The 18612-nt window shown below is 41.7% G+C and overlaps 1 protein-coding gene across 1 annotated transcript in view; it reads left to right on the forward strand.

The window, feature by feature from the left end:
• The window catches only part of TMCC1 (transmembrane and coiled-coil domain family 1), a 159565-nt gene that overhangs the window by 15320 nt on the left and 125633 nt on the right, over nucleotides 1-18612 (forward strand). The window lies entirely within an intron of this gene.

The raw sequence follows: 18612 nt of genomic DNA on the forward strand, positions 1-18612 counted from the left end.
GAATTTTTAAAACATGCAATACCTAACTATTTAGTCAGGGGCACTGACGTCTTTTCCCTTAGATTGTCAATAAAAAAATGACAACAGTCAGCACAAAAATAGCCACCCAGTGTGAATGCCCTGTCTTGAACCATAAATATATAGGTCATACAAGAGAGTTGCATCTATTGGCCATGTTGCATAATAAGATTATGTCTAATTGGTTAATTCTTGGTACCAGAAATCCTTATATACAAACTAAAGGTCTGGTGCACGAAATTCATGCAGGGGTAGGTTCCCTAGGCCTGGCCGGCAATCAGGGCTGATCTGTGGGGCGTATGGCAGGGTGATCGGGGGTCCCCACTGGCACCCACCTTGGCCGGCCTGGTACTGCCTGCTCGCCGGCCCTGCCCTCTGCCCCCTGCCGTTGCCACCGGTTGCCTCCCTCTGCAGGGCAACCGGCGGGGCGACCGGGGGGCCCCTGCTGGCACCTGCCTTGGCTGGCCTGGGACCTGCGGGCTGGGGGCAGTGTCTGCGTTGAGCGTCTGCCCCCTGGTGGTCAGTGTGCATCATAGCAACCAGTCATTCTGCCATCGGTCAATTTGCATATTAGGCTTTTATTATATAGGCTACTAGAGGCTCAGTGCATGATTGAATCATGCACGTGTAGGGTCCCCTACACGCTTTCGCTTTTCGCGGTGGAGCTGGGTGCCTGTCCGCTGGTGCACCAGGCCTTTCAGAAGCCTCCGGCTCGGCAGAGGCTTCTGAAAGGCCTGGTGCACCAGCGGACAGGCACCCAGCTCGCCAACTTTTGATGGTCCGCGGCCGCTGAGGGGGGCTACCCTGCTGTTGAGAGGCGCAGGGGGCGGGACTCCCGCCCCCTGCGCCTCTCAACGGCCACTGAGGGGGGCTGCCATGGACACCTGGCTACCCTGCCGTTGAGAGGCGCAGCTGGGTGTCCGCGGCAGGCCCCCTCAGCAGCCGCGGATCTGGCCGTTGAGAGGCACAGGGGGCGGGAGTCCCGCCCCCTGCGCCTCTCAACAGCAGGGTAGCCCCCCTCAGTGGCAGCGGATCCGTGCCTCTCAATGGCCGGATAGGCCACCCCGAGTCCTGCCCCCCAGCCTCCCGCCGCCCAATTGTGGGCGTAGCGGAGTGATGGTAATTTACATGTTACTCTATTGTTAGATAGGATAGGCACCTAATTTTTTAAAAAGCCACTTTGGAGCAGAAAGGGTAGGTAATTACTATTATTCTTTTTTGGAAACCAATCAAAATTATGTCTATTTTTTGGGCGTGCGGGAGACAACCAATTGATGTGTCTCCCTCACATTGATGTTTCTCTCTCTGCCTCTCCCTTTCTCTTCTACTCTCTCTAAAAATCAATGGAAAAATATCCTTGGGTGAGGATTAACTAACTAAATAAAAAGTTGATTTGTTTTATGTGATACTGAGAAAATGTCAGTTTGAATGGTAAGGGACCATTTTACAGAATCTTACCAGATAGTGTTTTGAAGAGAAACCTTATTTATTGTTTTATGCATTTAAAAATATTGAGTGGTACTGTGCTCTGAGCACTGGGGAAGAGAACTGACAAAAATACTGTCTTCTTAGAGCTTATCCTATATAATCCTATATAATAAAAGCCTAATATACAAATCGACTGAACGGAGGAAAAACCGGTGGAATGACTGGTTGCTATGATGCGCACTGACCACCATGGGCAGACGCTCAATGCAGGAGCTGCCCCCAGCCTGCAGTCCCCGATGGGCGGTGGTGGGGGGTGGGGCCGGCAAGTGGGCGGTGCCAGGCCAGCCAAGGTGGGTGCCAGCAGGGGGCCCCCAATCACCCCACCAGTTGCCCCACAGATCGGCCCTGATCGTTGGCCAGGCCTAGGGCCCCTACCCGTGCACGAATTTTGCGCACCAGGCCTCTAGTATATTATATATATTATATGGAGAGCTAGACTAGACAAGATAATTAAGTAAAAATGCAACTTTTTAACCTATGATAACAAGTTCTAATGAGAAAAGTAAAAACAGGCAAGAGGAATAGGACATATTGAGGGGAGGGATTGTGTATTCACAGACAGTCTTACAGATAAGGTGACATTTCAATAAAGTCTTGAAAGAGATGAGAGGAGATAAAAGAAAAGCATTCCAGTCATAGCAAAAGGCAAATGCAAATGTCCTGAGAGAGAAGCTTGCCTGAGGAATGGCAAGGATCTGGGAGGATGGGTACTTATATTGTGGTGCCTTATGCAAAGACTTTTTAAACTTTAATGTGCACATGAATTGCCTAAGGTGTTCTTGTTAAAATTCAGATTGTAATTTTGTAGGTCTGAGGTGGGGCCCATTTCTAATAAGCCCCCAGTTGCTGCTAGTTCTGTTGGTCCTTTGCAGGACTTTAGCTTTTATGCTGAGTGAAATGGGAAGTCTTTGGAGGGTTTTGGGTAATGGTATGATATCTGATTTCCATTTTGACATTATCATTATTCTGGCTGCTGTGTTGGTAATGGATTGGTGGTGGAATGGGCAGAGGCAAAAGTAGGAATAGTAGCTGGGCTACTGCTGTAATCCAAGTGAGAGAAGATGACCATTTGCACTAGGGGTAGCAGTGAATATGGTGACACATGGTGTGATTCTGGATATATTTTTCAAGTAAAGACAACTAGCTTTGCTGCTAGATTGGATGTGTGCTGGGAAGGAAAAGATGGAGTTCAGGATGAGTTCCTGGAAGAATGCCATTGCCATTTATTGAGATGGGGGAGCCTGAAAGGAATAAGTGTGGAGGGAAAGAACAGTTCAGTTTTGGACATAATACATTGTAGATGCCTATTAGACTTAGTAGAGGTGTTGCATAGGTAGTTGGGTTTATGAATCTGGGATACAGGAGAAAGGGTCCACTGTTGTCAAATAGAATATATTTAAAGCCAGGAGCCTGGATGAGATCACTAAGGGAGTGAATAGAAACATAAGAAAGAAGAGGTTGGAGGTCATGAAGATGGTGGCTAGCAGGACGGAGGTGAGGGAGAGGAAGTAAGTGAGTGAAGGTATGAAAGGAGAGTGTGTGGATGTGTGTGGTGTGTGTGTGAGTGAGTGAGGGACAGTTAAATCCCCGTAGGAGCAGCAGGGGATGGCACACCAGGCTCTCTTGGACAAGGAGAGACTGCCACTGTTGCGGGCACTCCCTGGACTGCGGGCCTCAGGCACGGAGCCCATGCCATCTTGAAGGGGAGAATGGCCTTTTTTAGGAACTTAGCAGCACCATCAACCAGACAGGCCTTGGAACTGCCCCACGACCCAGCAGCCACTCTAGCCAAAATCCTGCTGCCCCACCCGCAGACCTGCAGACCCTGGGACCTCCACCTCCAAAGGTGCACCACAGAAGTAAGTGCAACCTCCCCCTCCCCAGAGGCAGAACTCCGGACCACATTGGCACATTTCCAGCGTGCAGGCATCCAGGGCACACCACTCCATAGACAGCATCTGGGAGCCACTGGGAGCCCCCGCGAGTGTGATTTTGTACAGACAAGGGCACGCGGCCCTGCAGTAGAAATTCTGAACTCTCTCTTCCTGAATAACTGCCCACGGATACCCCAGCTGTCCAACTTCAGTGCCAGGGCCCCTCAGAGTTCGTCAGAGCTCTGTGCAGGCAAAGGCACCTCCACATGCGTGCATTTCCAAGGAGCAGGACCCCTGAGCCCATCTACTAACAGCGCACTCGGGGGGGGGGTGGGGGGGCAGCTGTGAGACTCTGCTTGGTGTGATTCTGCACAGACAAGGGCGCGCTGCCCCGCAGTAGAAATTCTGAATTCCCTCTTCCTGAATAACTGCCCACATTCACCCCAGCTGCTCAACCTCAGTGCCAGGACCCCTCAGAGTGCGTCAGAACTCTGCACTGGCAAACGCACCTCCACAGATGCGAATTTCCAACAGGCAGGCACCCTGAGCCCACCTACCCACAGGGCGCTTGTGGGAGCCACTGTGAGCTCTCCCTGGGTGTGATCTTGGACAAACGGGCACACTCCCCCCCCGGCAGTAGAAATACTGAATTCACTCATTCTGGATACCTGCCCACAGGCGCCTCAATTACGCGGCTACACTGCCAGGGCCCCTCAGAGTGCTTCAGTGTGCCTCGCAGGTAAACGTACCGTGGGTGCCCCTGTGAGCCGCCACTGGGAGTAAGTGCCTATCCACCACAGGCGCAGCAGCAAAAGCTGAGCCTGCCCACCCCACAACTACAGAACTCTGGACACCACAGTCACGCCTTTCCAGAGTGCAGGCCCCCTAAGTCCCATCACCCCAACAGACGGTTCCTGGGTGCCACTGTGAGTCCCCGCTGGGCACACGTGATTTCATTTAAGGGAATTAAGGATGCAAGACAGCAAAAATTGGGACACTCCCCTCCATGGCTGCTGACTTTGAGACACCACAGTTGTGCCTCTCAAGCTCGCCGGCCTACATCAAGAGAACCCAAATAGCTCAAGTAGGGAGCTACACTAGATTACCAAGCCCAGGAGAACTGAGAGATTACACCAGTAGCACCATCTCCAAAAGAACTTGAGTAGCAAAGCAATTGGATCTACAATGAAAACATTACAGGAAAACATGGGAAGACAAAAAAAAGCAATCCCCAAAGGAAAGGAAAAGAGGAATCGCCAGAAAGGGAGTTAAATGAAATTGAGGCTAGCAGCTTATCAGAGAAGGAATTCAGAGTAATGGTTATAAGGATGTTTAAACGGCTGGATGACAAATACAACTCATTGAGAATTATAAGGAGCTGAATGAGAATGTCGCCAATATGAAAAGGAACCAAGAGGAGATTAAGAATGACATAGCTGCAATAAAGAACACAATGGAAGCTTAAACAGTAGACTAGAAGAGGCTGAGGACTTCATCAGCGAATTAGAAGACAAGGTAGGAAAAAACACAAACACAGCAGCAACTGGAAAGAAGACTTAAAAAGCAAGAGGAGAGCCTAAGGGAGCTTTGGGATAACACAAAACGAAACAATATTCTTATAATAGGGGTACCAGAAGGAGAGGAAGAGAGAAGCAAGGAATATAAAACCTGTTTGAAGAAATAATGACAGAAAACTTCCCTGATATTGGCAAGAAAAAAACCATCCAAGTCCAAGAAGCACATAGAGTCCCAAACAAGATGAACCTTAAAAGACAGACACCAAGACACATCATAATTATATTGGCAAACACCAACGACAAAGTAAGAATCTTAAAGGCTGCCAGAGAGAGACAGAAAGTTACCTACAAGGGTTCTCCTATTAGAATATCAACGGATTTCTCAACAGAAACACTCCAGGCCAGAAGGGAATGGAATGAAATTTACAAAGTGATGCAAAGCAAGGGTCTGAACGCAAGAATACTATACCCAGCAAGGCTATCATTCAAAATTGAAGGTGAAATCAGGAGCTTCACAGACAAAAAAGGGCTAAGAGAGTTTATCACTACCAAACCAGCAATGCAAGAAATGCTAAAGGGACTGCTGTAAAAAGAAAGAGAAAGGCAAGAAGAAACCCAAACATTAAGGAAAAATATGACAACAAACATGTACTTGTCAATAATAACATTAAACGTAAATGGATTAAATGCACCAATCAAAAGACATAGGGTAGCTGAATGGATAAGAAAACATGACCCATATATTTGCTGTCTGCAAGAGACCCACCTCAGAACAAAGGATTCACACAGACTGAGAGTGAAGGGATGGAAAAACATTTTTTCAGGCAAATGGAAATGAGAAAAAAGCTGGTGTTGCGATACTTATATCTGATAAAATAGACCTCATAGTAAAGGCCATAACAAGAGATAAGGAAGGCCACTTCATAATGCTAAAGGGAGCAATTCAACAAGAAGATATAACTCTGGTAAACATATATGCACCCAATACAGGAGCACCCAAATACATAAAACAACTTCTGGAAGATATCAAGGGAGAGATTGATAGCAATACAGTCATAGTAGGGGGCTTTAATACCCCACTGACACCACTGGATAAATCAGCTAAACAAAAAATCAGCAAAGAAACAGCAATCCTAAATGACACACTAGATCAGATGTACTTAATTGACATCTTTAGAACATTTCACCCCAAAGCTACAGAATATACATTCTTCTCCAGTGCACACGGAACATTTTCAAGGATAGACCACATATTAGGACAGAGACAAAGTCACTTCAAATTCAAGAAGATAGAAATCACATCAAGCATCTTCTCAGATCACAATGGCATAAAACTGGAAATCAACTACAATAAAAGCAATCCAAAAAAATCAAACACTTGGAGATTAAGTAGCATGCTATTAAACAATGCCTGGGTTACCAGAGAAATCAAAGAAGAAATAAAAAACATCATGGCAACAAATGACAATGAAAACACAACAATCCAAAATCTATGGGACACCGCAAAAGCAGTCTTGAGAGGGAAGTTCATAGCTCTACAAGCCTACTGCAAAAAACAAGAAAGAATGGTAATTAATTATCTAACCCTACAACTCAAAGAATTAGAACGAGACCAACAAGAAAAGCCCAGTGTAAGCAGAAGGAAGGAAATAATAAAGATCAGAGCGGAGATAAACAACATAGAGACCAAAGAAACAATACAAAAGATCAACAAAACCAAGAGTTGGTTCTTTGAAAGGATAAACAAGATTGATGAACCTCTCGCCAGGCTCACCAAGAAGCAAAGAGAGAGGACCCAAATAAAATCAGAAATGAAAGAGGAGAAATAACAACAGACCCCACAGAAATACAAAGGATTGTTAAAAAATATTATGAACAACTCTATTCCAACACACTGGACAACCTGGAGGAAATGGACATATTCCTAGAAAAATACAACCTTCCAAAACTCAATCAGGAAGAATCTAAAAATCTCAATAGGCCAGTAACTATGGAAGAAATTGAAGCAGTCATTAAAAAGTTTCCAGCAAGCAAACAGCCCGGGGCCGGACAGCTTCACAGGGGAGTTTTACCAAACATTCAAGGAAGAACTAAAACCTATCCTCCTCAGACTATTCCAAAAAATTCAAGAGGAAGGAACACTTCCAAGCTCATTCTATGAAGCCAGCATCACCCTAATACCAAAACCAGATAAAGACAACACAATGAAAGAGAATTACAAGCCAATATCCCTCATGAACATAGATGCCAAAATCCTCAACAAAATTCTAGTAAATCAGATCCAGTAGTACATCAGAAAGATCATACACCATGACCAAATAGGATTTATCCCAGGGATGCAAGGATGGTACAATATATGCAAATCAATAAACGTGATACATCACATAAACAAATTGAGAGATAAAAACCACATAGTCATATCAATTGATGCAGAAAAAGCATTTGACAAAATCCAACACCCATTGTTGATAAAAACTCTCAGCAAGGTAGGAATAGAAGGATCATACTTCAACATAATAAAAGCCATATATGACAAACCTACAGCCAACATCATACTCAATGGGCAAAAACTAAAACCATTTCCCCTAAGAACAGGAACAAGACAGGGATGCCCACTCTCACCACTCCTGTTCGACATAGTACTGAAGTATGAGCCATTGCAATCAGACAAGAAGAGGAAATAAAAGGCATCCAAATTGGAAAAGAAGAAGTAAAACTGTCCTTATTCGCAGATGACATGGTACTGTACATAGAAAATCCTAAAGACTCCATCAAAAAATTATTAGACTTAATAAATAAATTCGGCAATGTAGCAGGATACAAAATTAACGCTGAGAAATCTATGGCATTTTTATACACCAACAGTGAACTTACAGAAAGAGACTAAGAAAACAATCCCATCTACCATCACACCAAAAAATTAAGATACCTAGGAATAAACTTAACTAAGGAGGCAAAAGACCTCTACTCAGAAAACTACAGGACATTGAAAAAAGAGATAGAGGAAGACACAAATAGATGGAAGAGCACCGTGTTCATGGATTGGTAGAATCAACATCATTAAAATGTCCATACTACCCAAAGAAATCTACAGATTCAATGCACTCCCTATTAAAATACCAACGGCATATTTCACAGACCTAGAAAGAATCCTCCAAAAATTCATCTGGAATGAAAAAAGACCCCGAATAGCCACAGCAGTCCTGAGGAAGAAGAACAAAGTAGGAGGGATCTCAATACCAGATTTCAAGCTGTATTACAAAGCCACGGTTCTCAAAACAGTCTGGTACTGGCACAGGAACAGGCATATAGACCAATGGAATAGAATAGAGAACCCAGATATCTACCCAAACCACTATGCTCAATTAATATTTGACAAAGGAGGCATGAACATACAGTGGAGTCAAGACAGTCTCTTCAATAAATGGTGTTGGGAAAATTGGAGAGATACATGCAAAATAATGAAACTAGACCACCAACTTACACCATACACAAAAATAAACTCAAAATGGATAAAGGACTTAAACATAAGATGGGAAACTATAAAAATACTAAAAGAATCCACAGGCAGAGAAATCTCAGACATATGCCGAAGCAATTTCTTCACCGATACTACTGCTAGGGCAATGGAAACTAAAGAGAAAAATAAACAAATGGGACTACATAAAAATAAACAGATTTTGCACAGCAAAAGAAACCATCAACAAAACAACAAGAAAGCCCAGTGTATGGGAGAGCATATTTGCAAATGTTATCACTAATAAAGTTTTAATCTCCAACATTTACAGGGAATTCATACAATTTAATAAAAGGAAGATAAATGACCCAATAAAAATATGGGCAACGGACCTAAATAGATACTTTTCAAAAGAAGACAGAAGGAAGGCCAAGAGACACATGAAAACATGCTTAAAGTCACTAATTATCCGAGAGATGCAAATCAAAACGACAATGCGGTACCATTTCACACCTGTCAGAATGGCAATCATCAACAAATCAACAAAGGACAAGTGCTGGTGAGGATGCGGAAAAAAAGGAACCCTCGTGCCCTGCTGGTGGGAATGCAGACTGGTGCAGCCACTGTGGAGAATGGTATGGAGTTTCCTCAAAAAAATAAAAATGGGACTCCCATTTGACCCAGTAATCCCACTTCTAGGAATATATCCTAAGAAACTAGAAACACCAATCAGAAAGGATATATGCACCCCTATGTTCATAGCAGCACAATTTACGATAGCTAAGATTTGGATACAGCCTAGGTGCCCATCAGTAGATGACTGGATCAAAAAACTATGGCCCATCTACACAATGGAATACTATGCTGCTATAAAAAAGAAGGAATTCTTACCGTTTGCAGCAGCCTGGATGGAACTGGAGAGCATTATGCTAAGTGAAATAAGCCAGTCAATGAAAGAAAAATACCACATGATCTCATTCATTTATGGATAATAAAGAACATTATAACCTGATGAACAAAAAGATAGATACAGAGGCAGTAAAGCATCAAACAGATTGTCAAATTACAGTGGGAAGCAAAAATAAACTCAAAATGGATACAGGACTTAAACATAAGACGGGAAACCATAAAAATACTAGAGGAATCCACAGGCAACAAAATCTCAGACATATGCCAAAAGAACTTCTTCACTGACACTGCCCCTAGGGCAATGGAAGCTAAAGAGAAAATTAACAAATGGGACTACATCAAAATAAAAAGCTTTTTTACAGCAAAAGAAACCATCAACAAAACAACAAGAAAGCCCACTGCATGGGAGAACATATTTGCAAATGCTAGCACTGATAAAGGTTTAATCCCCAACATCTACAGGCAGCTTATGCAACTTAATAAAAGGAAGATAAATGATCCAATAAAAAAACGGGCAACGGACCTAAACAGAATATTTTCAAAAGAAGACAGAAGGAAGGCCAAGAGACACATGAAAACATGCTCAAAGTCACTTATTATCCGAGAGATGCAAATCAAAACAACAATGAGGTACCATCTCACACCTGTCAGAATGGCTATCATCAACAAATCAACAAACGACAAGTGTTGGCGAGGATGCGGAGAAAAAGGAACCCTCGTGCACTGCTGGTGGGAATGCAGACTGGTGCAGCCACTGTGGAGAACAGTATGGAGTTTCCTCAAAAAACTGAAAATGGAACTCCCATTTGACCCAGTAATCCCACTCCTGGGAATATATCCGAAGAAACTAGAAACACCAATCAGAAAGGATATATGCACCCCTATGTTCATAGCAGCACAATTTACAATAGCTAAGATTTGGAAACAGCCTAGGTGCCCGTCAGCAGATGACTGGATCAGAAAACTGTGGTACATCTACACAATGGAATACTATGCTGCCATAAAAAAGAAGGAATTCTCATCATTTGCAGCAACCTGGATGGAATTGGAGAATATTATACTAAGTGAAATAAGTCAGTCAATGAAAGAAAAATACCACATGATCTCACTCATTTATGGATAATAAAGAACATTATAAACTGATGAACAAAAAGATAGATACAGAGACAGTAAAGCAACAAACAGACTTTCAAATTACAGGGGGAAAGTTAGGGAGAGGGGGGCGAGATAAGAAATCAAACTAAGGACTTGTATGCATGCATATAAGCATAAACAATGCACGCAAAAATCTGGGGGGTGAGGGCAAGTGTGGGTGTGGGGTGGGGGGGTAATGGTAAGATATGTACACATATAATACCTCAATAAAAAATTAAAAAAAAATTACAGTGGGAAGGTTGGGGAGAGGTGGGGGAGATAAGAGATCAACTGAAGGATTTGTATGCATGCATATAAGCATAAACAATGGACGCAGACACTGGGGGGTGAGGGCATGTATGGGAGTGGGGTGGGGGGCAATGGGAAGATTACCTTAATCAATCAATAAATAAAAAAATTGGAAAAAAAAGAAAGAAAAAAGAGGTTGAGAAACTTAGTTAACTCTGGAGTAGATCAGAATTTAGAGGTCCTCCACCCCCCACTCCCTCGCAACAGAGCCTTTAAGACAAGTCTTTTAAGAGGATCATTTGGGACATATTTTTCTCAAGGATTGTTGAGAGTTTATAATTTTATATAAATAATAAAAAGTAAAGCTTGCTATAATATAGAAGGCAGGAGTTTTTGTGTTAAAACTAGGTTTAGTCTTTAGCTCTGTCACTTGTCGTGTGCAGTGGGAAATTTAATTAGATTTAATTTTCACATCTGCTATTGGGGACAGTACGTTTTAGAGTTGTATATACTGGAAATAATTTATCCTAAGCTTAATGCTTGGCACAAAGATGACATACATATTTCATAAAATTAGTGCTAATTATTATTTTTAGTAACTATTCTGACAACATCGCTTAAATTTTTGGGTCTTCATATATGTGCAGCAAGGTAAAGTGAGCCATTGTATCAATAAATCCATTTGTATCTCCAAGCTTTACAAATATAGACTAGGAATGAATTTCTGGTGTGTGTGTTTTTTTCCATACCACAACTCTTACTGTTGTAATTAGCTAGTTAATTTTAATAAAGGAAAGAAAGCAAAGGGAAGTCAGACATTGTAATTGTGGTCACCTGGGAAGCTTCAACAGAGAGCTCCAGCTTCACATAGTATTGTTCCTACTAGGGCCGTGGTCGGCAAACTGCGGCTCTCGAGCCACATGTGGCTCTTTGGCCCCTTGAGTGTGGCTCTTCCACAAAATACCACGGCCTGGGCAAGTCTATTTTGAAGAAGTGGCGTTAGAAGAAGTTTAAGTTTAAAAATTTGGCTCTCTAAAGAAATTTCAATCGTTGTACTGTTGGTATTTGGCTCTGTTGACTAATGAGTTTGCAGACCACTGTGTAACTAGGGGATTAATAGTCCTTTCTTCCCCCTCCCTGGACTGGATTGTGGGGGGGGGGGGGGGGGGGGCGGAGAGGAGAAGGAGATAGGCACATGCACTGTAGAAGTGGTGGGGCAGGGGAAGTGCTTGCCTGTTGTCAGTCTAGCCTGGGGAACAATGGATTGGCTTGGGGGTAAACCCCAGCAAAGCTCAGGAAATCTTGGAAAGTTAATTGGTTAGTTTGAAGAAGCTCCTGTTAAAATCCCAGACAAAGAGTTCCCTCTTTCTTGTCCTCTCTTGCTCCGTGCGTGACCTACGCTCATCGTGCATTCACACATTCTCTCTCCATAGCCATGTGGCCTTAGCAGGTGCATAGCCCATGGCCTTGCTGACTCCACACGCAGGATGCTGGACTTTAATATGAAGCAGAAATTGTGGGCAGTAGCCTTTATTCTGGCCCTGCTGAAGGACACATTCTGTGGCAGGACGGAGGGAAATGGGACATTAAAAACTCAGGGGTTTATTTCTACCCAAATAGATATTACTCATCCTCCCCTGAGAGTCTCAGGAAATTCTTTTCCTTGTGATGTTGCAAGAACTCCACTTCTACCCATTACAACCAATTGTCCAATTCTGTAACACTGAGTTTCTGACAATGTAATTCTCTCTCTCTCTCCCTGTAGTTAGTGTCAGATCCTACAAGTTAAAGGGCTCAGTTCCACAAGACTGCCCCCATAGTAGGTGCCTGTTGCAAGTCCTGGGCCACCTGTGCTTTGCAACAAATTCTGGCTTCTCTACAAATTTGGGGGGTTCTCCCAACCCCCTCCTCAGATTTGATAATTCCCTGGGTTGACTCACAAAACTCAAAAAACACTTTGTGTTTACAGGTTTATTATAAAGGATACAACTCACAAACAGCCAAATGTAAGAGATGCATAGGGGAGGGTATGGGAAGCTTCCATGCTCTTTCTGGGCCCACCACCCTCCAGTACCTCAGAGTGCTCATCATCCAGAGGCTCTCTGAACTCTTTTGTTTAGGGGATTTTGTGGAGGTTCCATTACCTAGGAATGATTGGTTAAATCAATGATATTGATGATTAACTCAGTTTCCAGCCTCTCCCTTTCCCAGATTGGAGGCAGGGCATGAAAGTTCCAACTTTCTACTCACATGCTTGGTTCCTTTGACAACCAGCTTCCATTCTGAAGCTATCTTGGAGCACACCCAGTGTCGCCTCATTAGCTTAAACTCAGGTATGGTTGAAAGGGATTTTTTCTTTCTTTCTTTTTTTAAAATATATATTTAAATTGATTTCAGAGAAGAAGGGAGAGGGAGAGAGAGATAGAAATATCAATGATGAGAATCATTGATCAGCTGCCTCCTTCACGCCCTCTACTGGGGATTGAGCCTGCAACTTGGGCATGCGCCCTGACCAGAAATTGAACCATGACCTCCTGGTTCATAGGTAGACGCTCAACCACCAAGCCACACTGGTTGGGCTTTACATTGATTTTTAGAGAGAGAGAAAGACAGACAGAAATATCAATGTTAGAGAATCACATCGATTGGTTGTCTCCTGCATGCACCCCGACCAGGGCCTAGACCAGGAAGGAGCCTGCAAGCAAGGTACGTGTCCTTGACCAGAATCGAACCTGGGACCCTTTGGTTCGTAGGCCAGTGCTCTGTCCACAGCCAAACCAGCTAGGGCGAAAGGGATTTTTTTATGAATAAAAGAAGAGACTTATCCCCTCAGGAAATTCCAACGGTTTAAGAGCTCTGTACCAGGAATTAAGGATGAAGATATATATTTCTTCTTATACCACACTACTTTTACATAAAACTAGATCTTGATTTTTAGAGCAGAGGGCTGAGTTCAGAACATCAGTATTGAATTCCCTCTAGGTCAGTGGTCGCCAACCTTTTGGACCTCACGGACCACCAGTGGTTCGCGGACCACCCGTTGGCGACCGCTGCTCTAGGTCATTGATACGTTTTTTTTTTATTAGGCCATGGTGCTACAGTTTTGATTCTTGGTAGTGTAAATAACATTTGTTTTGAGGTCCTTAGATGAAAGGTGCCATTGAAACAGCTAAATGCCATATTCCTGAGGGGTCTTTATCAAATTTCAGTATTCTTTCTTTTTCTGCCTAGACTTTTGTCCTCAGATGGCTGTACTTTAATCCTGTGACAGAGCTAATTCTTTAGTGGGATGTGACAAAAACAGATCATTTTCCCAACAGGATAAAGCTCATTTTTCTTAAACTATTGGCTCATGAAACTTGGGTAGAGATGTCTTTTGATGGTCTTAACTCTTTTTAATGGTAAACAACAGCATGTGCATTTTTATAGTTAGATCAGGAAGGGTAAATTATTTGGAATTCCAAATTCTTTCCTACTTTACGAGTTTTTTTCTCTGCCTGCTTATTTTAACATGCTTGTTAAAGATGTGGATACTGTCTTGCTCTAATACAGAAATTTCCTTAGAGAAAATGTAAGTTTTAAATTAATATTTTAAATGTTTTTGAGCATTTATGGGATGTATCATGATATGCAAGAGTGGGCACTGGTCTAACATAGTGCCTAGCACTCAGTAAATATCTGTTGCTCTTCTGAGAATTAGAAGCTTCAGTTTCTAGCCTTTGCTACCAGTACCTGTATGACCTAATTCTAATCTCTTTTCTCATCTTTAAAATCATTAGAATCCCTTCTAGCTCTGATCGAGTGATTTAGTTCATTCTTAGCCCACCCTCCCACCCCCCCACCCCCTTTTTAAAGTTAGTTTCAGTATGGCCTTGAAGTCAAGTTTTCTTGAAAACACAGAATCACCAGATAGGCTGAATGACAAGTGTTGTTGTGAAATAACCCATTCTCTGGCTTCAGTTATTTGCTTGGCTATGTATGTGTTCTTTCTTTACTCTGGTAGAATTACATTAGATTTTTTTATTCATGCTAGGTTGGGACTAGATACTTATCAACAAGCACATTTCTTAGCACCTACCCAAAGAGGATGGAATGGGAGTGAAACCCGAAAAGTCGACATTTGTGCTACTTGTCACTACCAGAACCAATAAGTAGAGACAGGATTGAAGCTTTATGGGTGCTATATTCAGATGACTGGCGATCTGAAAAGATGGTGGGTAATGTACTCTAAACACCATCTTACATGTCATCTCAAGTTGACCTTTTTTATAAGGAGAAGAAAAGTGTAGGTGAAGGGTTTGGAATTGAGGAAAACGTAGGTAAGGGGCTTGGAATTCAGGGAAAAGGTTAATCAGATGAAAGCTGCTGTCGGGTGATTTTCCTAGCATCCCTTCATCTGCTGACAGGTGATTCTTTAACTATGTCCTGGCAGCTGACATTCTCTCTCTGGAGCGCAATGGATCGCTTGCAGTCCTCCTGGGACACCAAGGTTCCTGGAACAATAGTTTTCTACATGCGTTAATTACTAAGTTTATTAACTATGTAGCTAACTTCTTGAGGTCCCCATCAGGAGCTTCATGGAGTGACTGATCATTTTTCTAGTCAGATATCCCCTAAATGGTACCATGTTCAGAAAAACATTATTTAAACTGTGTGTGTTTTTTATTGTTGAGATAGGTTTAGAAAAATCTGGCCAGTTGACCAAACTTTTTCAAAATGTTCATATATTTTCCCCATGTTTTAAGTAGTATGTCACGTTTCGACAATGAATTATAGGTATACTGAAGAAGTGTACTGTTATAAATGTTAATTTTCTAATCTGATTTTATTTAGAGTTTGCTTAATTTCTTCCTGTACCTAGAGAATTTGCATTGCTCATTCAAGGATTCTGAAGTAACAATTGCCTTTTTCTTTTTTCTTTTGCAAAAATAAGTGTTTCTTTTCCAATGTTTTAGTAATTAGGTTTTTCTTCCTGAAATGAGATGATAGACTTGGCCATTTAAAAAGTAAAATAAATTTAAGTTTAAGATTGATGTCAATGTTTACAGGCCCCCACATTTTTTTAGGTGGTCTAATATTTGCTTGTAAAATGAAAAACAAAATAATATACTCTCTTTTTTTGGTATATGGCAATGTGGAGGCAAAGGATAATTAGGAAGTCAAAAATCTAAGATATATATATTTAGATCTACCATTGAGTTAGTAAGTATTCATTGAATGCCAACTGTGTGCTCATTATTGTTACGGACTTTGATATGACACTTCTCTTCAGGAAACTTTCCAACATAGAGGAAAACAGCTAATTTTTGAAGGCCGCTCAATTTGTATTATGTAAATTCAAAGAAAGGAGACAATAGGTGAGTGCTGAAGTGGTTAGAGGAGGATTTGATTTGTGACCTCTATTTTTTTAAAGAATATATTTTTTATTTCAGAGAGGAAGGGAGAGAGAAACATCAATGATGAGAGAAAATTATTTTATTTATTTATTTATTGTCTAAAGTTTTACATATGTCTCCTTTTCCCCCCCGCTTAACACCCGCCCCCCTCCCCGAGAGAGAATTATTGATTGGTTGCCTCCTACAAGCCCCATACTGGGAATTGAGCGTGCAACTTGGGCATGTGCCCTGACTGGGAATCGAACATGACCTCCTGGTTCATAGGTTGACCACTGAGCCATGCCAGCCGGGCTGTGACCTCTCTTTGCATAAATGTTGCAAAAAAGGAATAACATTGCAGGTATGAAAAAGAAAAATAACATGAATGAAAGCATGGAGACAAATTAATCTTATATTGTGTTTCTGCATTCATGAGGCTAGCCTAATCCATTTGTTGACATTTCAAGCTTAGTTGTTGTTGTTTTTTTAACCAAGAAGTGAGATTTATTGGGGACATTAATGTAATAGTCATCACAAACATAAGTATTTTTAGCACTTTTAGAATTTAATATGCCATGTCTTGGAATTTGTTTCCTTATAATTAGCTTTAGTGAGAATCTCTGTTGCTAGAAAACTTTACTTAGTATATATTATGAGGGGACTTTTATGAAAAATAATTAGGTATTGGGTAAGTATAAAAAAATTAAAAATTTCCTGCTTAGGTAGAGTTTACAGGATCTGCTACTATTTGAAGGGTATTTTCCATTAGCTTATTGTCTTTTTAAAATTTTTTGTTTTTTTTCTAAATTTTATTGACAGTATTATAGATGTCTCTTATTTTCTCCTTTTTGCCACTCTTCACCCAACCCCTGCCCCACCCCAGGTCTTCCCCATGTCGAGCTTAGTTTTGAGTAAGGTCAGTTTAAGATATAAAAGATGGTCCTGGCCAGTGTTGTTCAGTGGTTAGAGCATTGGCCTGTGCACCAGAGGGTGGCTGATTCAATTACAAGGGCACTTACTTGGGTTGCAGGTCTGATCCCCACCCCGGGTTCCTAGTGGGAGGCAACCAATTAATGTATCTCTGTTGCATCCATGTTTCTCCCCACTCCCCCACCCCCAAGTCCCTTTTCCCTTCCTTCCACTCTTTCTAAAATCAGTGGGAAAATATCCTCACTCCTCGGGTGAGGTTTAAAAAAACAAACAAACATATAAAGGATGAATTTTGAGAGGTAGAGTTGAAATGAAATGGGGAGGTTGCTCCCCCCGCCCCCCCCATTTGTAGATAGAATGAATTGGAGGGGGAAGAGACTTGCATAGGTAAGGACTATTGGAAGTATCATATTGTAATTTTGGAATAAGAGGAAAGAAGTGTCCAAAAATAACCTTTCCTGTCCTATTGTGAGAATAAACATCTGTAAAAACATTGTCTATTGATAAAGATTGCTCTGTCAAAACATTTGTTTTATCAGAAATATTTCAAGTTTCAAACTGAAACTTTAAAAAGTCAGTAGAATGGGGCAAACCTTTATTTTATGATTTTTTTCAGCGAATAATATTGAATAAATCCAGTATATAAATTTTGTATGTTTCTTGTAAATAATGCAAAGTGCGTTGAATTTCTGATCTTCCTTGGATCTGTGAGCCCAGAATTCTATCTGTAGTAAATAGTAAAAATAGAACTGTGGGCCTTTGTATCCTCTTAGAAGGCAAATGATGACCTTAAAGCATAAAGTGCATTTATTTCATAATCTGTGTTTAAAAAATCAGTGGGGCAAAGATCAAGTTAGGGCGTCAGGCCACCATAATAGTGGGCGTATTTCATTTTGATATGCATATCCTATTCTGTTATTAAGATCATGAGAGTCCATAAACTATGGTGTGTGGTAACTCTGTTCTCTGATATTAAGCTTCATATGGTAACTCCCAAATCTGCATCTTTAGTCTAGAAACCTAATGTCTTCCACCAAATTTTTTAGCATTTAGCTATGATCTCTTTGCATTCCCATATCCCTATTCTTACTCTAATTTTACTTATCTTAATTAATGGCTTATCATCCACTTAGCTAACTAGTCCATGAAACTCGAGGTTATCTCTGATTTCTTCATGTTCCTGGCCTTTATGTTGGTCAGCAAATGTATATTTTACTTCTGAAATGTTTCTTCTTCATTGAGCTTTTAGGATGTTCATTTGTTCACTCATTCATTCTTTCATTTATTCTGACACATTTATTGAACACATAAATATGTGCTAGACCCCTAGCTGGTTTGGCTCAGTGGATAGAGCATTGGACTGCGGACTGAAGGGTCCTGTGTTTGATTCCGGTCAAGGGCACATGCCCAGGTTTGCGGGCTTGATCCCCAGTGCGGGGTGTGCAGGAGGCAGCCGATCAGTGATTCTCTCTCATCATTGATGTTTCTATCTCTCCCTTTCCCATCCTCTCTGAAATCAATAAAAAAAATATATGCTTAGACATTGTACAAGGTACTAGGGATATAATGGTAAATAAGATACATGTTTCCTGCTCTTGTAGAGTTTATAATCCAAGCTTTCATCATTTCCCCTGCATCCTTTTTGAGGTATTGTGATAGCA

This window comes from Cnephaeus nilssonii (genome assembly GCF_951640355.1).
Source record: "Cnephaeus nilssonii genome assembly, chromosome: 17".
NCBI classification, from domain to species: Eukaryota; Metazoa; Chordata; class Mammalia; order Chiroptera; family Vespertilionidae; genus Cnephaeus; species Cnephaeus nilssonii.